The sequence below is a fragment of the Dermacentor andersoni genome, chromosome 7 (assembly GCF_023375885.2).
Source record: "Dermacentor andersoni chromosome 7, qqDerAnde1_hic_scaffold, whole genome shotgun sequence".
Lineage (NCBI taxonomy): Eukaryota > Metazoa > Arthropoda > Arachnida > Ixodida > Ixodidae > Dermacentor > Dermacentor andersoni.
Genome location: NC_092820.1, coordinates 1,215,314 through 1,238,566, shown reverse-complemented (window position 1 = coordinate 1,238,566; position 23,253 = coordinate 1,215,314). Strand labels below are relative to the sequence as shown.

Here is a 23,253-nt window from a genome sequence, read left to right as displayed (position 1 = left end):
TGTGGCGTTTCCCACTTGAACTCGACACCACATTTGGTTAGATGCGTTAGCGGCTCCGCGATGCGTGAAAAGTCCTTGACAAAGCGCCTGTAGTAGGCACACATGCCAATGAATCTACGCACTGCCTTCTTGTCGATGGGCTGCGGGAACTTTGCGATGGCAGCTGTCTTCTGCGGGTCGGGGCGGACTGCAGATTTCCTGATGACGTGACCTAGAAACAGAAGCTCGCCGTAAGCGAAGCGGCACTTTTCCAGCTTCATAGTAAGCCCTGATGACCTGATGGCCTCTAGTACTGTTGCAAGCCGCCTAAGGTGATTGTCAAAATTTCCAGCGAAGACAATGACTTCATCCAAGTAAACAAGACAGGTCTGCCACTTCAATCCTGCTAAAACCGTGTCCATCACGCGCTGGAACGTTGCAAGCGCCGAGCACAGTCCAAATGGCATTACCTTGAACTCGTAGAGGCCGTCTGTGGTGATGAAGGTGGTCTTTTCGCGATCTCTTTCATCGACTTCTATTTGCCAATAGCCAGACTTGAGGTCCATCGACGGGAAGTATTTAGCGTTGCAGAGCCGATCCAATGCGTCGGCTATCCGTGGGAGGGGGTATACGTCCTTCTTCGTGATCTTGTTCAGACGACGATAATCGACGCAGAAACGTAGGGTTTCGTCCTTTTTCTTCACCAAAACTACAGGAGATGCCCACGGGCTTTTTGACGGCTGGATGATGTCGTCGTGCAGCATTTCGTCGACTTGGTGCCTTATAGCTTCACGTTCTCGCGTAGAAACTCGATAAGGGCTTTGGCGGAGTGGTCGAGCACACTCTTCGGTTATTATGCGATGCTTTGCGACTGGTGTTTGTCGAATCCTTGATGACGGCGAAAAGTACTCTTTGTATTGTCGAAGTAGACTTCTCAGCTGTTGTTGCTTAATCGTGGGGAGACTTGGGTTTATGTCGAAGTCTGGCTCGGGAACTACGGTCGTCGGGGTATATGCGATAGAATCTGAGAGGACAAACACACTGCTGCTTTCCAGAATTTTCTCGATGTATGCGATCGTCGTGCCCTTGTTGACGTGCTTGAACTCCTGTCTTAAGTTTGTCAGCTACACTTTCGTGTTTGCTTCGTGCAGTCGAGCGATCCCTCGAGTGACGCAAATTTCGCGGTCGAGCAGTAGACGTTGGTCGCCTTCGACGACAGCTTTTACGTCAGCGGGTGTTTCGGTGCCGACCGAAATAGCAATGCTGGAGCGAGGCGGGATGCTCACTTGATCTTCGAGCACACTCAAGGCGTGGTGGCTACGAGGGCTCTACGGCGGTATCGCTTTATCTTCCGACAGCGTTATTGACTTCGACTTCAGGTCGATGATTGCGCAGTGTTGGTTCAGGAAGTCCATACCGAGAGTGACGTCTCGTGAACACTGTTGGAGGATAACGAAGGTGGCAGGGTAAGTCCGGTCATGAATGGTAATTCTTGCCGTGCTTATTCCAGTCGGCGTGATGAGGTGGCCTCTAGCGGTCCGAATTTGAGGGTCTTCCCATGCGGTCTTAACTTTCTTCAACTAGGTGGCGATGGCTCCACTCATGACGGAGTAATCGGCTCCTGTGTCCACTAAGGCGGCGACTGCGTGGCCGTCGAGAAGCACGTCGAGGTCGGTGGTTCTTTGTCTTGCGTTACAGTTAGCTCATGGCATCGGATCACGGCTGCGTCGCGTTGCCCTGTGGCTGACACGTGGCGCCGTCAGGTCGTCTTTCGTCCGCGAATTCTTTGCTTCCAGACTTCGTCGGGATGGCGGCGTCTCGTTGACATGTCGTCTAGGTAGGATTTTCGGCGTATTCGTCGGCGGCGGAGGATCTTCGTCAGTTCGACGAACAGCAACCGCACCTCCATCGGTTGCTGCTTTTAGTTTTCCGGATATGGGCTCGCAGAGCGGTCCCGTGCTGGGCCAGTGTATGGACGACGCTGTGGCGACAGGTAGCGGCCTGGTGACGGCGACCGGGATGGTCGTCGAGAGCTCCACTGAGTAGCGGCGAGTTAGTCGGCGATGTCACGAGGGCGTTCACCTTCCCGAGGGCGCGGTGCGTTGACGGCGAACCCTCGCAGTCCCAGGTCGCGGTATGGGCATCGGCGGTTGGATCATGTGTGCACAGAAATGCCACCCGCTATGTTCAGGTCAGGTGCCCTGATAGTATATTCTTATATCCTACTACTGAGTCTGAGCTAGTCCATTTATTTTCTGAGTTGCGTAATACCACGTCGTGTGACATTGACGGCATACAGATTACACCTGTAAAGCATGTCTTGAACATTATATCGCCTGTTTTAACATACATTTACAACCTCTGCCTGACATCTGGCGTATTTCCTGCCAAAATGCAGACAGCTAAAGTACTTGCTCTGTTTAAAAAAGGCAATAAAACTGTGATATCTAATTACAGACCCATTTCCATACTTCCAGTATTTTCAAAAGGACTTGAAAAAATAATATTTCGGCGTATTTCAGATTTCCTTGAAAAACATAACCTGTTCACTGACTGTCAATATGCTTTTCGAAAGGGACGGTCAACCCAGCTCGCGTTACTAACACAAAAGGAACAAATATTACAAAATTTTGAAAACAAGCTGCTCACGCTCGGGGTTCTTATCGACTTCAGTAAAGCGTTTGACTCCATTAACCACGAACTTTTGTTAAAGAAGCTAGAGTACTACGGTATTCGTGGTATTGCTTTGGATATAGTGAAATCTTATTTAAATCAGCGGAATCAACTCGTTGAAATTAATGGCATCTGCTCCCAGTTCAAGGAAGTAACAGTTGGTGTTCCCCAAGGAAGTATATTGGGCCCCCTGCTTTTCAACATATACGTTAATGACCTTGTTCTTGTCGATAGTGAACCTAAATACATTATTTATGCAGATGACACTACGCTTCTTTTTTAATCGAACAACGTTGAAAGGCTGGTTTCAACTGCAAACTCTGTTCTCAAAAAAATACACGCATGGTCACAGGATAATGGCTTAAGAATTAACACTGACAAAACAAAAGCTATTTTATTTCAACCAAAAAATAAAGGTGTGAGCTTAGAGACCGACATTACAATAGGTTCCTCAAGAATTGAGCTTGTTCAGTCTGCGAAGACGTTAGGTGTCTTTTTTGACAGCCATATGTTATGGACTAATCACATCGACTTCCTCGGAGGCAAACTTGCGCAAGTAGCTGGGGCGCTCTTCAGCTTAAGACCGCTGCCACGCAAGGTCAAACTTCTTTTGTACAACGCTCTCTTCCTGAGTCACGTACACTACTGCTGCCTCGTGTGGAGTACGACGTCTGCTACGAACATAAACCGGTTATTCTTGCTTCAAAAAAAGGCAATACGTAGTATCTGTAATGCTTCAGTAGATGCTCACACTGCACCTCTATTCAAACAGTTGAATTTACTCACACTGCATTCTCTGTCGCAGTTGAGGCTGTTACTTGCCTATCGTAAAGAAGCAAAACAAAGCCAGCCATACATCACATCGTTAGCACAGCTAACTAGAAACAGAACAGAATATAGTACACGGTCACCTGAACACTGGTATGTGCCGCACCCTCGCACTAACTATTCTCTTCAAATGTTGTACCACCGCTTACCACGCCTATTAAACACGCTTAAATGTAATAACATAGATGTCACCTCCTGTCCTGTATCGCATTTATATGAGCAATTCAGTGACATTTTGAAGACGATTTAATGTGTTGTTTGTGGCTGTTTTCTGAAGTAGACTGTCGTCACACATCTCAATTTGATATTAGCCTCTGTCAAATCATGTCTTATTCTTTCCTAACAATGATTACCTTGTTCTATTGCTGCTTCTCTTGTACAATACTGTAAACTGTGGATTTCGCGTAGTTATTTATGACTTGTAATGTTTATTTGTTTGTTTGTTTTCGCTTATGTATTGTTTTGTCGGTTCTAAATTAGTGCCTGTGCCTTCTGCTGCTGCCCTCAGACCGGGCTTTAAGGCCAGTCAAGTTGCTGCGAGCAACTTTTTCCTTAAATCCCCCCATAAATTGTACGTTTATGGAAATAAAGGCATTTGTATTGTATTGTATTGTATACACATGGCCGGCTTCGCCGCAGTGGTAGCAGGGCGGGCGGTGGTCGGGGGCTCACCAAATGTCCGTCTTCCTCGCGTTGCTGCGCTGGGCGACGGGTGGGCGTGCTGGCGGCTGCGGCGGTGCACGACGGAATTACGGCGTTACAGGGCCCTGGCGTTGTCGCGGAGGGGGACCTTCACGGCGGCCGACGGCGGCATATGTTATCGCCTCCGGCTGAGGTTGCGGTGATCGTGGTTGCACCTCAGGGACTCCAAGCGATCGCTGAACCTCTTCTTTGACGATTTCAGCGATTGAATTCACTTGGGACTGCGACCTTGGGTAGAACTTCTGCAGCTCCTCCCGTACGACCGCTCGGATAGTGTCGCGTAGATCGTCCGTGGCCAGTGGTTGAACTCCAGCGTAGTTTGTAGAGTTCGTGCGACAGTCGAATTGCCGGTTTAGAATCTCGAGTGTTTTCCCGATGCTGGTGGCCTCACGAAGAAACTCGTCGACGGTCTTCGGTGAGCTTCGTACCATTCCGGCAAAAAGTTCCTCCTTTACACCACGCATTAGTAGGCGGACTTTCTTCTCCTCGGCCATTTCAGGGTCGGCGTGGTGGAATAGACAGCTCATTTCCTCCGTGAAGAGCGCGGTTGTCTCATTAGGTAGCAGCACCCGGCTTCTAATAGCGCTTGAGCTCGTTCTCGGCGTACGACGCTTGCGAATGTCTCCAGGAAGCCGCTTTGGAACAGGTCGCAGGTCGTTAAGGTGGCTTCTCGGTTCTCCAACCACGTCCTGGTAGCGTCTTCCAATGCGAAGAAAACATGTCCCAGTTTGTCGTCGCTGTTCCAGCTGTGAAATGTAGCGACTTTCTCGTATGTCTCAAGCCAGCTTTCCGGGTCTTCGAACGTTGAGCCGCGGAACGTCGGAGGCTTTCTAGGCTGCTGCAGCACGATGGGGGATGCTGGGCTGCCATTGGGCTGGACTTGGTGGCAATCTTCCTGCTCGCCTCGACCGTGCTCCGGGGGCAGTCGTTGCAGCCTGCGGCTACCGCGCTAGTTCTTGTGGACGTTGGTGATGTCTTCCGCGTTCGGGCTTGGGTCACGGCTTTGTGGGGGCGTCCGGTACATGAACGCAAAGCACCTCCACCAGATGTCAAGTGGTAGTGACGGTAAAGAAAACAGTCAAACTGGGAAAGACGAAACTAGCGTTTTATTGGGCGAACCTGTGCCCACAAGAACAAGCTAAACTTAAAGAACGGCGACAACGGCGAACACAGTCGGCGATCGTCAAAATCTGATCAGCGGGTCAAGCGCGTCGGCTTTTATACAGCAGTCGTCGACTGTTCCAGTCTAATTGTTGGGACCCGCGTGCCTTCCATAAAGTTCTAGACCATTCGCGTCACGCGATGAAATCAGATAACACAAAGTTCGGTGACAACAGACAGCGTATAGAAGCATCAATAACTTTCCAGAAACTTCGGATGCATGCCGGCGCGTCCCGCGCTGTGCGATAACATTCGTTAGGCGGCGAAACGTGGTCGCCAGATAAAGATAGGTACGTGTGTTAATATATTCCCTTACCACTTCCAGTGCCTCGCTACCTATTGTAAATTGCTGCTCTCTTCCGAGACTGTTAAACATTACTTTAGTTTTCTGCAGATTAATTTTTAGACCCACTCTTCTGCTTTGCCTCTCCAGGTCAGTGAGCATGCATTGCAATTGGTCTCCTGAGTTACTAAGCAAGGCAATATCATCAGCGAATCGCAAGTTACTAAGGTATTCTCCATTAACTCTTATCCCAAATTCTTCCCAATACCGGTCTCTGAATACGACCTGTAACACGCTGTGAATAGCATTGGAGAGATCGTATCTCCCTGCCTGACGCCTTTCTTTATTGGGATTTTGTTGCTTTTTTTATGGAGGACTACGGTGGCTGTGGAGCCGCTATAGATATCTTTCAGTAATTTTACATACGGCTCGTCTACACCCTGATTACGCAATGCCTCCATGACTGCTGAGGTTTCGACTGAATCAAACACTTTCTCGTAATCAATGAAAGCTATATATAAAGGTTGGTTATATTCCGCACATTTTTCTATCACCTGACTGATAGTGTGAATATGGTCTATTGTTGAGTAGCCTTTACGGAATCCTGCCTGGTCCTTTGGTTGACGGAAGTCTAAGTGTTCCTGATTCTATTTACCTTAGTAAATACTTTGTAGGCAACGGACAGTAAGCTGATCGGTCTGTAATTTTTCAAGTCTTTGGCGTCCCCTTTCTTATGCATGAGGATTATGTTAGCGTTCTTCCAAGATTCCGGTACGCTCGAGGTCATGAGGCATTGCGTATACAGGGTGCCAGTTTCTCCAGAACAATCTGCCCACCATTCTTCAACAAATGTGCTGTTACCTGATCCTCCCCAGCTGCCTTCCCCATTTGCATAGCGCCCAAGGCTTTCTTTACTTCTTCCGGCGTTACCTGTGGGATATTAAATTCCTCTAGACTATTCTCTGTTCCATTATCGTTGTGGGTGCCACTGGCACTGTATAAAACTCTATAGAACTCCTGAACCACTTAACGCATAACTGATTAACGCATACATCTGATTCTTGCCAATTCCTAGTTTCTTCTTCACTGTTTTTCGGCTTTCTCCGTTCCTGAGAGCATGTTTAATTCTATCCATATTATACTTCCTTATGTCAAGTCAAGTCAAGTCAGTTTTATTTACATCATCATGATGTGGGTAGGCTCAGGCAAAATAGCGAAGGATTTTCGCTTGAGGGAGCCCGAGCCCCCGTACATGGTGTACAGCAAGGTCAGAAGTTTTAAAAAAGTACGAGATCCACACACACTACATAAAAGAATGTAATACAAGAAATTCAGCACAGTCGATATAAACTCTTGGTACATGGTCATTAATAGACAATGCAGCTGACGCTGCAATGTGGGCAGTAATATACAATGCAATGTCAGCTGTCTTAGGCTTGTTTTTTGCCTTCGAAAGTTCTGCCACTTCTATTCTAGCTTTAGGGTTAGAGGCTTTCATATATTGGCGTTTCTTGATCAGATCTTTCGTCTCCTGCGATAGCTTGCTGGTATCCTCTAACGGAGTTGCCACCGACTTCTGTTGCACACTCCTTAATCATGCCCACAAGATTGTCGCTCATTGGTTCAACACTAAGGTCCTCTTCCTGAGTTAAAGCCGAATACCTGTTCTGTAGCTTGATCTGGGAGGGCTCTATTTTCCCTCTTACCGCTAACTCATTGATCGGCTTCTTATGTACCAGTTTCTTCCGTTCCCTCCTCAGGTTTAGGCTAATTCGAGTTCTTACCATCCTATGGTCACTGCAGGGCACATTGCTTGATTCCGAATCATTAATTGATATATGTATAACGAACCACGATCCAAATGATGTTTTTTCGGGAATTCTCACGTCTGATTTAAGTCATCATTTGCCAGTATTTTGTTTTTTGCCACGACATGAAAACACAAGAAGGCGTTTTCGATGTCAGCTTTCTTTCTGTCGCCACTTTAGCGATGACAATATGAGTGCTTTTCGCTCAATGATAGAGAATACAGACTGGTCTAAAGTGTATAGCGAAAATGATCCGAATATTTCGTTTAATATGTTTATTCAGATAATAAAGTCGTGTTATGATGCTGCTTTCCCATTACAACGAATAAGGACCTACAAGAAAGCCGGGGGTAACTCGAGAGATGTATAAAAGAATGCAAAAATGTGACAAATTATTTGATACATTTATTCGGTACAGGGATCTTGCTATACAAAGTGAATACAAGAAAATAAGAAACAAGTTGACTTCAGACCTCAAAAAAGCTAGAAACTGGTATTATGAACATATGTTTTCTACGGTATCAAACAATCCAAATAAATTATGGAATGCAGTTCGCAGGTTAAAAGGAACCCAGTATAACACAAACACGAATACTATAACGTTTGGTGACACTGAATACAGTGAAAGTTCCGTGGCCAATATATTCAACGATCATTTTTTACTTGGTGGTGGGTGGGTCATCCCACTCTAGTGTTTCGTTACTGGCATCTGTTAAATTTCTAAACTACGAGACTTCCAATTCTATCTGCCGATCACCTTGCACTGAAATGGAAGTGTGTTCCGTTCTTAACGCTTTAAAAAAGGATACTACTACAGGGACTGATGACATAAAAGCAGCACCAATCATCTGTTGCTGATGTTGTCTCGGCTGCATTATGCCATATCTGTGACAGTGCTTTCGCGAATGGCATTTTTCCCGATTCTATGAAAATTGCCAAAGTGATTGCATTGCATAAGGGATGCTCTGTCACTGATTTAAATAATTATAGGCCGATATCTATACTACCTCTGTCCTCAAAAGTGTCGGAACGACTCGTAAAGTGCAGACTAACTAAATTTCTAGATAAGAACCACGCCCTTGTGGACCAACAGTTTGGCTTCCGTGAACACAGATCTACTGAAATGGCAATTCTTAAGATCAAAGGAAAACTCCTGAGTAACATCGAGAACAAACTATATACGGTTGGTCTTTACCTGGACATTAGAAAAGCTTTCGACTCCATTGAACACACCATCCTATTTAATAAACTGTCATACTACGGAGTTCGCGGAGTGGCCCTAAAACTGATTCGAGATTACTTCACTACCAGACAGCAATACACGTGTTATAATGGGTTTTGTTCACAAAAGAAAGAAATTGCACTCGTTGTTCCTCAAGGGTCAATTTTGGTTCCACTGTTCTTTATTCTATACGTAAACGATATTGTAAACATACCGCGTACTCCAGATATAGTCTTGTATGTTAACGACGCGTTTGTTTTTCTCAGGTGACAGTCTACGAGTGCTAGAAATTACAGCTAATAATTGGTTAGATCAACATTTACTTTGGTTATCAGCGAACCACCTACAGTTAAACGTCAATAAAACTAAATATGTGGTTTTTAAGCCAAGAAATAGGCCTGATGACTGTGCTTTTTTTGTAAAGTTCGATAGTTGTGTAATCGAGCGGACTTCAGCTTTTACATTTTTGGGTGTACTTTTTGATGAGAACCAGAGTTTTACACCTCATGTAACGAAGATTCATTCTAGCATTTGTAGGTCCATAGGCATATTGTTTAAGATTAGATACCTTGTTCCTACTTGATTGAAACGCCGTCCGTATTATGCTTTAATTCAGTCCCACCTGTTGGTATGGGAGACTACATTACAATAAAATTTCGATCGATTGATATGTCTCCAAAAACAAGCAGTTCGCTGTGTTATGAACCTTTAACCCCGCGATCACACGGCACCTTTTTGCATAAAACATGCACTTTTAAAAATTAATCAACTGTACGAACTTAAGCTCGCTATATACACACGAGGCGAACTCGAGAAAAATTCACTCATTCTTTATCAAAATCACCTCTCAACTTACACCCAATACAATTTCAGGCATGACCATATTAGAGTTCGATCTTGCAGGACCAACTACGGTAGAAAACAGCTAACATACTTAGTCCCATCCTTCGTAAATGCACATCCTAACACGATCAGCAAAACTACAGATCATTAAACTGCTTTAAAAGTGCTATGAAAAAATATTTGCTTTCCCTTTCTGATTGACATTAGCCGCGTTTACATGAATGCGACAGTGTCGCATCGCATCGCATTTCTAGCGCATCACATTCATGTAAACAGCGGTAATGCGCTAGGAAGGCGCATCGCATTAATGCGCCAGGCGAGGGTAGATTTACGGGCGCGAGTCGACTGTCGCGGAGCTTGTAAACGCAGGATCGTCGCATAAGGAATTATGGGAAGGAATTAGCCACCAATATGGCGGCGGTCCCGGCTGCCCGCTTCGAATTGAATTTGGCGTTTCTTTTGTAAAATGCGCTTCGTTCGCAGCAAATGATTGTGCAAACGGCTTTCGCTTAGTCTCTGGCCGCTTCGACGACAGAGTATTATGGATAACCTTGTGGTGTTTTCGAGATCGCTTCTCGTTTCGAACGAGTCGAAGCCTAACGAAAGGAACGTTCGAGATGTCAGCGCTACCTATCGTTAGAGTTGAGAAATAGCCCCAAAGACGGCATATGGCCTCTGAGATCCGAAGATCTCGCTGGCCAACTAAAACTAAAAAACGTGCGCTGCTTAGCGTACGTTATACTATAGCGTATAGCGCACGCTATAAGTTGCGGACGCTCAACTAAAGCTGTCTATTTCTCGGCACTCAGCCACCAACGTGCACTCGGCCCACCACCGGAAACCAGTCACACCGGAAGTCGACTGAACTTCCCTTAAACGACACCATGTGGCGCTACGTTCTCGCGAGAGTTAATGCTCTACATGTAAACGGCGTCGCATCGCCTTTCCCAAATGCGCTTGGAAATACGATGCGCCACTGTCGCATTCATGTAAACGGGGCTATTGTGCTAATTGGTTTCTTGTGTGTTTTATGTATAATTATTCTAAGTCCGTTTCATATTGTGCTTGTATCTATATAAAGCTTTTTCCTGTTCATATTGCTAGGAATAGTATTACCAATGACGAAGAGGCGAGTAGTAAGAAGACAGTAAGAAGACAGAAGAGGCGAGCAGTAAGAAGACGACGACGACGATTGGAGGCTACCGCGGGCTGTTGCCTCTTGGCCAAGTGCGGCGTATTACGTTGTAAATATACTCGTATATAGCTTTTCATCTGCGTCTTCTTACGTAACATATCTGGTGGAGGTGGACGTTCCCTGTACCTCGTCACGGAGCTTCGCAGTGGGCGGTACGTCGAGCCTAGCTTCATGGCTCCCGGCGATGACAACTCGACTCAGCCGCCTCCGACACCTGCTGCGACTTCGACGACCTACATCACTCTCTCTGCTCCTTGTGATCCTGGCGTATTCTCGGGCAAAGATGGGGAAGACGTCGAGGACTGGATCAGCCTGTACGATCAGCCGCAATAACCGGTGGGACCCTACTATCATGCTCGCCAACGTAGTCTTTTACCTCGGTGGCACACCTCGAGTTTGGTTTCCGACGCACGAAGATGAGCTCACCAGTAGGGATTCGCTCAAGCAAAAGCTCCGAGACTTGTTCGGCAACCCCTACGGTAACAAACTTGCCGCGCAGAAGGCGCTTTCCGGCCGTGTGCAGACGTGAACAGAGCCCTATGTCACGTACATTCAGGACGTCTTGGCTCTATGCCGCAAAGTTGATGCACACATGACTGAGTCAGACAAGGTATCCCACATCCTCAAAGGCATTGCCGATGACGCCTTCAACTTGCTCGTATTCAACAACGTCGCGACAGTGGATGCTATTGACACGTGTACTTATCTTTATCGGGCAACCACGTTTCGCCGCTTAACAACTGTAATCGCACAGCGAGGGACGCGACTGCATGTATCCGACGTTTCTGGAAAGTTATCGACGCTTCTATCCGCGTGTCTGTTGTCGCCGAACCTTGTGTTATCAGATTTTATCGCGTGACACGAATGGTGTAGAACTTTGTGGAAGACACGCGGGTCCCATCAGTTAATCTGGAACATTCGACGACTGATCTATAAAAGCCGACGCACTTGACCCGCTAATCAGTTTTTCCGACGATCGCCGACCGTGTTCGCCGCTATCGTTGTGCTATAAGTGTAGCCTGTTTTTGTGAGCACAGGTTCGCCCAATAAAAGCTAGTTTTGTATTCCACCGTATTGCTTCTTTCTTCACCGTCACTACCACGTGACACTATTATAAAAGAGTGCCGCCGCCTGGAACTCGCTAAAAGCCGACGTATCGACCAGCAGTTTGCCCGTTTGCCCAACACCCCAGCGACATCTTCCTGTGCCGACGCTCCTCGTCCCAACAACACTGGCGATATCACCAAGATCGCCCGGCGTGAGATTGAGGCCGCCTATCCGGCTGCCTTCGACTCCAGCCCCACCAACGCACCTGCAGTCACGGTTTCCTTGATCCAGGAAGTTGTCCGCCAGGAGTTCGAAAACATGGGCCTTCACACCATCTGCTCGGCCCATCGCCCTGATACCCATCCACCTTCTTCGATTCCGCCCCGTCCCGCATCTTCTCTTCCACCACGTTTCCGCAACCCAGCTGAATCGCGCACTGCTGACGACAAGCCATTTGTTTTCACTGCCGTCGCATCGGGCACATTTCTCGGCACTGTCGAAGTCGCTGGACTTCCCCGACCCGGTCTGCTTATACTGCCTACTCTCGCCCCTCAGGTGGCCCTTCTCGTCCCTATGCCGCACGCTCCGATAATGCCGCCACTGACTCTCCTGCGCCGAACCGCCCGTATTCTCGTTCACCTTCGCCCCAACGACGACAGTCTCGCTCTCCCCAGCCCTGTCGCTCCTTTTCGCCGACTCCCTTCGGACGCCGCTCCCAGCCGGAAAACTAGATGATGCAGCGCCTCGAGGTGACGCTGCATTGCTCCCTACGCCGCCAAATCCTCGACTGACGTTGCCCACTCATCTGAACCTTCTTGACGTGCAAGTCGACGGTGTTCCTGTATCTGCTCTTATAGACACTGGGGCGCATTTTTCGGTAATGGGCGCGGACTTTCGTACCCGCCTGAAAAAAATAGTATTACCAATGTATAGTATTACCAATGACAAAGAGGCGAGCAGCAAGAAGACAACGACGACGATTGGAGGCTAGCGCGGGCTGTTGCCTCTTTGCCAAGTGCGGCGTATTGCATTGTAAATATACTTGTATATAGCTTTTCATCTGCGTCTTCTTACGTAACAATATTACTCTGTTGATCATAAACTGTTTCTACTTAGAAAGTTGTACTGTGATTGTTGTATTTAATGCACGTATGTTTGTAGTATGCTATGCATATCTAATCCACGCTATTGATATGTGTATATATCTATATGTTATGATATGCTACCTCACTGTTGAGCAGTGTATGGGTGACAGGGCCTAAGTCAGGCAGACAATGTACTGCCTTTAGCCTTGCCATCCAAGACCTTCACTGTGTCTAGATCAAGGCTGAATAAAAAATAGAATAAAACGAGATATATTTTTGTGTGTAGCAGTTTCTCTGAATTACCTGAGGCTATGTGTGCACTGTTGAATTTGCTACTTCTACAAATCACTTTGCACTTTCTGGTGCAAACAGCATGTTAACGCTTCCAAGACAGGGGGCAATGTTCTCGTTTGATCACATCATGAGATACTTTCAATTTCGTATGACGTATCATCCAAGTTGATGCATCATTGGCTGTAGATATTGCCCTAAGCCAATTAGAGTCGCAAGAAAATATATGAACAAAAATGATTGGCCCAACCCTAGAAGTGTTGTTTTGGGATACTACTTTATAACCAGTCCTTTGCATGCTACCTGCTTACCCTGTGCTATACCATGGTTAAGTTTGGAAAAGAGGCAACAGCTAGACATTGTTCTATTCAGCAACAATGCAGATGAATTACAGCAAATGATTCAGGGCCTTAACAGAGAGAGTGTGGTAGTGGGGCTGAAGATTAATATGCAGAAGACAAAGATAATACCCGCCGTGGTTGCTCAGTGGCTATGGTGTTAGGCTGCTGAGCACGAGGTCGCGGGATCGAATCCCGGCCATGGCGGCCGCATTTCGATGGGGGCGAAATGCGAAAACACCCGTGTATTTAGATTTAGGTGCACGTTAAAGAACCCCAGGTGGTCGAAATTTCCGGAGTCCTCCACTACGGCGTGCCTCATAATCAGAAAGAGGTTTTGGCACGTAAAACCCCATAATTAAAAAGATAATGATGAATAGCCGGGAAAGGGAACAGGAGTTCAAGATCGCCAGTCAGCCTCTAGAGTCTGAAGGAGTATGTTTACCTAGGTCAATTAATCACAGGGCACCCTGATCATGAGAAAGAAATTTATAGAAAAATAAAAAGCGGTTGGATCGCATATGGCAGAAATTGTCAGCTTCTGACTGGAAGCTTACCATTATCATTGAAAAGAAAGATGCACAATCAGTGCATTTTACCAGTGCTGACATATGGCGCAGAGACTTGGAGATTGATAAAGAAGCTTGAGAACAAGTAATGGAACGAAGATTGCTAGGTATAACGTTAAGAGACAGAAAGAGAGCAGTTTGGATCAGAAAGCAAACGGGTATAGCCAATATTCTAATTGACATTAAGAGAAAAAAAATGGAGCTGGGCAGGTTATGTAATGAGCCGGTTAGATAACCATTTAGCAGGATGCGTTGTTGGGCAAGTTGGTTCATTGTAATAGGAAACATTGATTGCGCTTTCTAGACAATCACTTGTAAGAAGACAGGACAGGCGCATTGCGCCTGTCCTGTCTTCTTACATGTGATTGTCTAGAAAGCGCAATCAATGTTTCCTATTAGATAACCATTGGACCATTAGGGTTACAGAATGGGTACCAAGAGAAGGGAAACGCAGTCGAGGACAGCAGATGACAAGGTGGAGCGATGAAATTAGGAAATTCGCGGGTGCTAGTTGGTATTGGTTGGCGTAGGACAGGGGTAATTGGAGATTGCAGGGAGAGGCCTTCGTCCTGCAGTGGACATAAACCAGGCTGATGATGATTATTTGCGTGACCCTGCCCTACAGTTTAATATCTATATGCCAGGAAATATTGTGGTAGTTTTAAACTTCACGTAATACCTTAAGAGCCCCGTAATTTAAGAGAAAGGAGTGCTTCAATTTACTTTTAATGTGACCCAAACTTGCTTGGAACATATTGCTAATTGAAGTTCCAATTTGCACATTCTAATTTCCTCCCTCAGCTTTTTTTCCGCTTCTGTGCAGATGTTGCTTGCCTGTGTCTGTAAGAACTGTTGTGTCAAGACATAAGAAGAACCTGCACGTGTGGCCTGTGACAGCAAGCTTTTGTAGGCAGCCAGTGCTCTACTGCTCTGGCTGGCCTGCTCTGACGAGGGCCGCAGTCATTTTTAGAATTCATGCATGACCAACATTGCTTGTATTTGTCACTCTTGTTAATTACACTTTCTGCATCTTTTCTCATTTATTAGGTAATAAAGTTTGACTGTGTGACATGGTGGGAACTTGCTGCATCTTCGCTTGCAAAAAAAAAACATGTTTTATGCACTGCATGAAAAACTAATCGTACAGTGTACAAAAAATAACAACATATTATGATTTATCTTTCACTTCCGGTAACATGCAACATGCAAGGAATTCACCAGTGGGTGGTATGCCAAAGAACTGGCCATTATTTCTGTGTCATGCTATGCAAGCATATGGCAATTCCTTACAAGGGGCACCCGCAAAGTAAGTTTCAAATGAGGCATGGACATCAGAAAAAAATATTTATATTGGCGGATAGAGTGTTTTTCCAGGTGTGAACTGTCCTTAATTTTTTAAGAATTCATAGCGCAGCATTCTGTTTCGTATACTGGTGTCATGCTATCCTGCCGCCTGTAATTGAAAGCAGGATGTAATTTTTGCCTGAATCGCAGCATCACTGACAAAATGTTTCCCTACTAGAAACTATTTCAGTTCGGTGGAGACCCAGCAGGGCAAAGTTTCGTCAGCAATGATTTGTTTCATGCAGATATGGCATTCTTGTTTCAGTCAATGGGTGCACATTGGCATGATATCAGCATACTACACATATCTTGTTTCATTTGCGAAATAATTCTGACAATTGATTGGTCTAAGCAAAATTCACTAATATACCAATCACCCTGTACTAGACTATTCCCATGCTTAACATCTGGAAAAAACTACATGTGCATCACTCTATCCGGCAATATAAACTTTTTCCTGATGCCCGTGCATAATTTAAAATAAATTCTAACTCTGGACAAACCTCGTGCTACTGTAAGCACTGCCACGAAAATTTCAGGGAATGTTTAATAAAAGTATTCAGTTGTTCTTGTCAAGCTGTCCGTTAGCCAACTTTAAGCGTAACGTTAGCAGGCCCTACTGAAGTACTTCTAGGTGTCCACGTCTACAAAATGTCTTGATAAAGACAGCTACTTTACATTTGTGTTAGCCGTTCAAGACATCTTTTAGACATAAAATAACTGCTTCCTTGTTTGGTGCGCAGAGGCATTGTTTTGTGCCCGGGTGCATGCACAACAGGCTACTAGTCGAGCAAGAAGAGACTGTTCTTGTTTGGTGCACCCAAAAACGTAAGTCCGCTCGCACAATGGCAGCGTGCTATTCTTCACGCTTTCAAAAAGCTCCAAGAAAACTGTGCAGTGTGTGAGCTTCACTTTGACGAACGGTACGTGTCAAGGTACTTTGAGCATAAAGTGAACGGTGAGCTCGCCCGCATCGAGTGAAGCAGGCCTGTGCTCCTTCCGGGCGCAGTTCCTACTCTGTTCCCAACCTCCCTGCTTATTGTTCAAAGAGGCTGCCACCGGAGAGAAAGCGTGCTACAAGAAGTGATCAGAACGCGCCACCCAGGAAGAAACGTGCACAGGGAGCTATCACACCTGTAAGTGCGGAGAGTACGATAGACAGTGTGGACTTCGAGAATGTATCGTGCATGCCATTTGACAACTTGATGTTACCGTCAGGTTCATGGGGAAAACATAAGCTCAGTGCTTCGCCCTTAACTTGCGTACAGTGTGTGTGAGCCCACTAAAGACGAGTATTCTGTTCGCCAAGAAGTTAGTTGTGTTTATTCAAGATGAGCATGGAGTGAAGCAAAAGTGTTCTTGAAGGGGGTGCAGGTACTGCACTGTGTGTCAGACGATCCTGACTGTTTGTCAAAGAAGGTAGAGGCTCTCAGCATGTGCGCGGGTGCAGGAACTCTTCAAGAATTTCCTTTCGTCATAGGAAATAAGAAATTTTCTCTCTCAGGAACTGCAATCTCAAGCAAAAATTGCCAGGGAACCGCCAACGAAAGCAAGCCATGCATTTCATGCTAACATTTGAGGAATGCTCTTTTCAATCAAATATCTGCAAGGAAACAGCACAACCAGAGTCAAGCTGCACGTATTTCTATGAGAAGGCGGACGCAAGCGCAACCCATCAGACGGCTGAAGGCTAGGCTTTCGCTGTATGAAAGAACCATTCAGAAACTGAAGCAGCAGAGTGAGCAGCTCGAAGAAAACGTCCCCGAAGGCCGACTAAAAGCCCTCACACTCAAGCAAAGGCTGTCAGAGATTAGCAGACGACGAAGAAGAAGAATGTATCGCGAGCTGCTGCCTCCGCGCCTGGCGCCAAGTGCACGCACTTTTATCATCATCATGACACCTGGGGTGTTCGTTTCTTGCCATTAAAAAGGCTTTGTTGGGTGTCTCGCAGCTCCGTTTTTTCTCGCGACGCGACCTGTAAGTGGCCAGCGTTCCACAACATATGGTGCCAAACGCGGGACGATGAGCGGATCCCAATGACGTAGACAACTAGCGACGGCGCCGACGAGTTTCTTCTAGAAACTGCAGCCGGAGCAGCCCGATCCTTATCGGAACCACACCAAGCAAAGTAACGTACGAAACCGACTACCTTACGAGCAAGCAAGCAGCGATCCTCATGAAACATGGACCGCCTGAAATCGAAACGCTCTGCTAGACGAAACCAATCAACGAAAATCATCAGTGAGGCAACGACGCTGTTGGAGAGCCGCTGCAATGACCGCACTGCGTTCAGCTAGGTTATAGACAAGCTCGTCGCCAGCCGTAACGAGCTTCGGAAGATCAATGCCGAGCTTGAGGACGTGATTCCCGTCGAGGATCTTGAAAGGGAGTACGAGTCTTCAGCTCATTATGACGACCACACGCTTCAGACCCTGACACGCCTCCTGGACCGGCTCGCAGATCTCAGCGTCGGAAGCACTGTGCAGACACCTCCCTCGACGACGCTCAATACGCCACCTGCCCCAACGACAGTTGCGTCACAGAGCTTCGGACCTCGTCTCCCAACGCTGACCATCAAGCCTTTCCATGGGGATGTGTGTTAATGGACGTCGTTTTAGGAGGAATTCAATGGCGTGTTTCACGCAAATACAACCCTGCGCACGACTGATAAATTCCATTACCTCCACAACTACCTGGTAGGGGAAGCAGCAGCTGCCATTGCCGGACTGCTAACGACTGAAGCCTGTTATGAGACTGCCATCCAGCTGCTAAAGCAAAGGTTCGGGGACAGGAGCCGGATTTTACAGCATCATTTCAGAGCGCTCCGCGAACTGCAGCCCGTGACGTCTCCGTTGTATATGAGGGAATTGCGCAGGGTGTACGACGGAGTCCAGCTGAATGTGAGCGGCCTCAATGTCCTAGAAGTTCCATCTAGCAGTTTTGCGGCGATTCTCTACGACGTTCTGCTTCAATCCCTGCCACAAAAAATCGTCATGGCGTTCCACCGCCACAGCCGTCTCTAGAATGATGCACAAGACACGTCATCCCCTGCTTCAGGGGAGGCAACCACAACGTCTTGCAAGAAACTCGAGCACCTCTTGCGATATACACAGATAGAGCTCGAAACAAGAGAGCAGTGTGCTCCATCGGCATCCTCCTTCAATGTCGGCGGGTCCCACAGAAAGAATGCCATCGGCATCAGTCCTGTATGCATCGGAAGAATCGAAACAAATGCGCAACGAATGTTTTTTTTTGCAAATCTACAAGACAGGCAACCGAGTCATGCAGGACTACCTTGACCATATTAGAAAAAAAGAACCGGCTGGCTCAAGCTATGCGGTGGTCCCGGTGTACTTTGAAGGGCCACCGCGCGAACGAGTGTCAGCGGAAGTTGGTGTGCGCGGCATGCAAAGGCACGCATGCTTCAACGATGTGCGACCCAGTTTATCGAGCGACAAGGGGCGAGAAGTCACATAACCTCGGATCTTTTTATTTAGCAATACTGTAATCCTTTTTACAGGCTCATACAGGAGTGGGTCACAATCAAAACAACAAAGCAATGTTGGTCAATACAGAAGAAAGCAATGAAATACGCTAATTATAACAATTCAAAGATATAACATGAAAACAAAACGACAGACCAAAGCACACAGTACAACGCAGATAATACAGGGAATGGGTAAGAGCTACGAACAATTCAGATGCGGTGGGAAACGACCGAAACACAGTTGCGCAACGCAACGTTGTAGCGAAGCAGTAAATAATCGGAAACAGACCAAATTATAAGAAAGTGCACGTGTTCTGGTTGCAAATTCTTCGATGGAGTCAACATGTGCAATTGGTTCCGGCAGACGGTTCCAGGCTTCAATTGCAGATGGAAAAAATGAATATTGCCGCCAGCATTGCGAGAACACAAGACGACCGCCACATCCCAACTGCGTTTAAAAGAGCCGCCACACCGCAAGCGTCAAGAAAAGCACCGCAAGGCAACGCTGGGCCGGTGCTGACAGACCGGCGGCTCGTGCGCGAGAATCGGACTGGCACGCGACAAGAGGCGGAAAAGAAGAGAACGACGTTAGAAGAAGCGAAGCTCAAGGGACGTTTTTGTTGACGGGCACAGGTTCGCCCAGAATAAACTAGTTTTTATAGAAACGGCCGTCGTAACTGTTGGTTACATATCTGGTGGAGGTGCTGGGTATGACTTCAAGCCCCACACGCGCCAGGGAAGGTAGCCCGGATCCCCGAAGTTTGGAGCCAACGGAATTAACGCCGGTCCACCAACGCACGAGCCGCCGCATACGAGGTGAGGCCCCCGAGTTTGGTCTTCTCGCCGATTCACCAAGGGCAGCGGCAGCAGTCAGCCTAGGTACCAGTGCGATGGCTACTCAAGTGATGCCTCCTCACGTAGTCGTTGATTCACCCCGTACGCCAGAATCCTTTCACGGAGACACATTCGAGGATGCCGAGGACTGGCTCGAAAACTTCGAGCATGTCGCCAGATGTAACGGTTGGGACGAAACAAGGAAACTCCGGTATGTGTACTTCGCCCTGGAGGAATCTGCGCGCACGTGGTTTCAAAACCATGAAGCGTCGTTATCATCGTGGAACTACTTCCGACGAGAGCTGCTTGCTACGTACCCTAGCACGGACCGCAGAGAGAGGGCAGAAGCCGCTCTTCAGGCGAGGAACCAGAGAAACAACGAAAGTGTGACCATGTACATTGAGGATATGACCCACCTCTTCCGCCGAGCTGATCCAAACATGGCTGAGGACAAGAAATTGCGGCACCTAATGCGCGGTGTGAAACAGGAACTTTTTGCCGGCCTGGTTCGTAATCCGCCCCGCACTGTAGCCGAATTTCGATCAGAGGCGACGGCGATGGAGAAGACGCTGCTGCAGCGTGCGAGGCAGTACAACAGAGATGTAAGCCTCGCTTCATTTGACGTTGGGTCAGGAGCCCCCTCCAACAACATGGACATCCTACGCGAAATGGTGAGGTCCGTCGTAAGGGAAGAGCTGCAGAAACTGCAGCTGGCTCAAAGCCCTCCGCCAGTGTCCTCACTTGCCGATGTCATACGCGAAGAAGTCCGGCAAGTAATTTGTGAGCCAGAGCCTCGGGTACGGCCCCGCGCACAGCCAGAGCGTCAGCCGCGGATATCGTACGCCCAAGCTTTACGCCAGGACCTAGGACGCGCCGACTTTGGACGAACGGCCACAATACCCGAGATACTTCCTCGCAATGTGCCGCCCATGGCAGAAGGAAGGCCACGTAAAAGCGATGTATGGCGCACTGCAGACCGGCGTCCCCTTTGCTACCACTGTGGAGAGGCTGGTCACCTATACCGGGAATGTCAGTATCGCCGAGTAGGACTGCGTGGTTTCTCTGTGAATGCACCTTGCCCTCGAAACGGTGAGCGCCCTGATGAAATCGAAGCATTTTTGTCCACGCGCCAAACTATTCGAAACCCCCCGCAACATGAACCTCGATCGGCAGCGCCTATGCGTTATAGGTCGCCCAGTCCGCGCCCCTCTTCCATTTCACCGAGGCGTCGCTCACAAAGTCCGCGACGGGAAAACTAGAGCCAGCGACCTGTGGAGGCAAGGCCGCTGAAGCCCGGAACACCGAATGCCCTCCATCGCCAATCCGACAAGACGACGGCAGTGACGAACCGACGAACCAGCGCAGTGATGACGCCGTTACTTCAGAGTTGCGCGTCATCATCGACGACTTCGAAGTGACTGCGTTGATAGACACTGGTGCGGACTATTCAGTTATTAGCAGTGTACTCGCCAGAAAATTGAAAAAGGTATTGACCCATTGGACTGGACCCCCAATAGGTACAGCGGGGGGACACTTAGTCGACCCTGTTGGAATGTGCACAGCAAGAATCGGCATTAGAGGCTTTACATACGTCAGCAGCTTTATTGTTCTCCCCGAGTGTTCCCGTGAGCTTATACTGGGCATGGACTTTTTGCAAACGAATGGCGCAATTATCGACTTACAAGAATCACGCGTGTTGTTTTCCACAGAAAATGCTGTTACCATTTCTGATACAGAACAGCCACATATTTCCTCTCTCCGTATTGTGAATGAACACGTGACGGTGCCGGCACGGTGCAGTGTGACTGTCGTTGTAAGGAGCGACGTATTCCATGACTATGAGGGACTTGCAGACGGAAATATCGGGCTGCTACTGGAAAAGCAAATATGCGTGGCAAGAGGCCTAGTTCACCTGCGTAACTGATGCGCGGACGTCCTCTTGACTAACTTTGGCAATGAGGCACAACACGTGGCGAAGGGAACAGTCATAGCGTCTCTTCATGACTATGTACAACTCGCGGATGTGTCAACCCTCCATGCAACATCGCCAGCTTCTGTTACTTTAGACAGTGTCCTTACCTCCATCGACATTGACCGAGAGCTGTCATCACCACAAAGAGATAAGATTGTGAGCTTGGTCACACCGCACTGTGGTCGATGAACCCGCAAGACCAGTGCGCCAACACCCGTACCGAGTGGCTCCAAAAGAAAGAGAAGCGATAAGAAGTCAAGTACAGGAAATGCTCAAAGACGATGTGATACAGCCATCCAATAGCCCGTGGGCATCTCCGGTAGTCCTGGTCAAAAAGAAGGATAACACCCTACGATTTTGTGTTGATTACAGGAAACTCAACCTCGTCACGAAGCGAGATGTTTATCCACTCCCACGCATCGACGACACCTTGGACAAACTACGCAATGCTTACTTCTTCTCTTCTCTGGATCTCAAAAGCGGATACTGGCAGATAGAAGTGGACGAGCGAGATCGCGAAAAAACAGCATTTGTGACACCGGATGGTCTATACGAGTTTAAGGTGCTCCCATTTGGTCTGTGTTCTGCGCCCGCCACCTTCCAGCGGATGATGGACACTGTTCTCTCCGGTCTGAAATGGCAGTCGTGTCTCGTCTACCTGGATGATGTGGTGGTCTTCTCCACTACATTCGAGCAGCACATGCAGCGACTGAGAGCAGTTCTGGATGCTATTCGCACGGCGGGATTGACCATAAAACCCGAAAAATGCCACTTCGGCTTTCGCGAGCTCCGCTTTCTCGGACACATTGTCAGTGCTGAAGGCGTCCGCCCCGATCCTGAGAAGATCACTGCAGTAGAAATGTTTCCGAAGCCAAGAGACAAAAAAGCTATTAGACGTTTCCTGGGACTGTGTGCCTACTACAGGCGTTTCGTAGAAAATTTTTCTAAAATTGCCGAACCACTCACGCGACTGACAAAAGAAGATGTCTCTTTTGTGTGGGAGAAGGAACAAGAAGACGCCTTCTCTGAGCTACGACGACGTTTGCAGAGTCCTCCTATACTTGCCCATTTTGATGAAAATGCCGAAACGGACATCCACACCGACGCGAGTAACGTTGGTCTCGGTGCCATACTTATTCAGTGGCAGAATGGAGAAGAAAAAGTTATTGCCTATGCGAGCCGTACCTTATCAAAAGCCGAGACAACTTACTCAGCTACAGAAAAGGAATGCCTGGCGGTTATATGGGCCATCAGTAAGTTCCGGCCATACTTATATGGCAGACCGTTTCGAGCCATCAGCGATCATCATTCATTGTGCTGGCTGGCGAACCTCAAGGACCCTTCTGGAAGACTCGCTAGATGGAGTTTGCGTCTGCAGGAGTATGACATCACGGTCGTTTACAAGTCCGGTCTCAAACACAATGATGCTGATTGCTTATCACGTGCACCAATCGAATCTACGTCACCTGAATACGAGCAAGATTTCCCATTTCTTGGGGCTGTAAATATGACGGAAATGGCTCATCACCAGCGTACAGATCCGGAATTACTCCTGCTCATCGAGTACCTGGAGGGTCGACAAGTGAAAGTGC

At 47.6% G+C, this 23,253-nt stretch overlaps 1 long non-coding RNA gene across 2 annotated transcripts in view; it reads left to right on the top strand.

Annotated features, from left to right (window-relative positions):
* The window catches only part of LOC140219372 (uncharacterized), a 127,520-nt gene that overhangs the window by 53,425 nt on the left and 50,842 nt on the right, over positions 1-23,253 (top strand). The window contains exon 4 of one of the 2 annotated variants that reach the window (XR_011895585.1): positions 14,848-15,093. The exons of the other annotated variant lie outside the window; for it this stretch is intronic. This is a non-coding gene — a long non-coding RNA (uncharacterized lncRNA). Of the gene's footprint in view, positions 1-14,847; positions 15,094-23,253 lie in introns of those variants that run through there. 2 annotated transcript variants of the gene reach the window in all.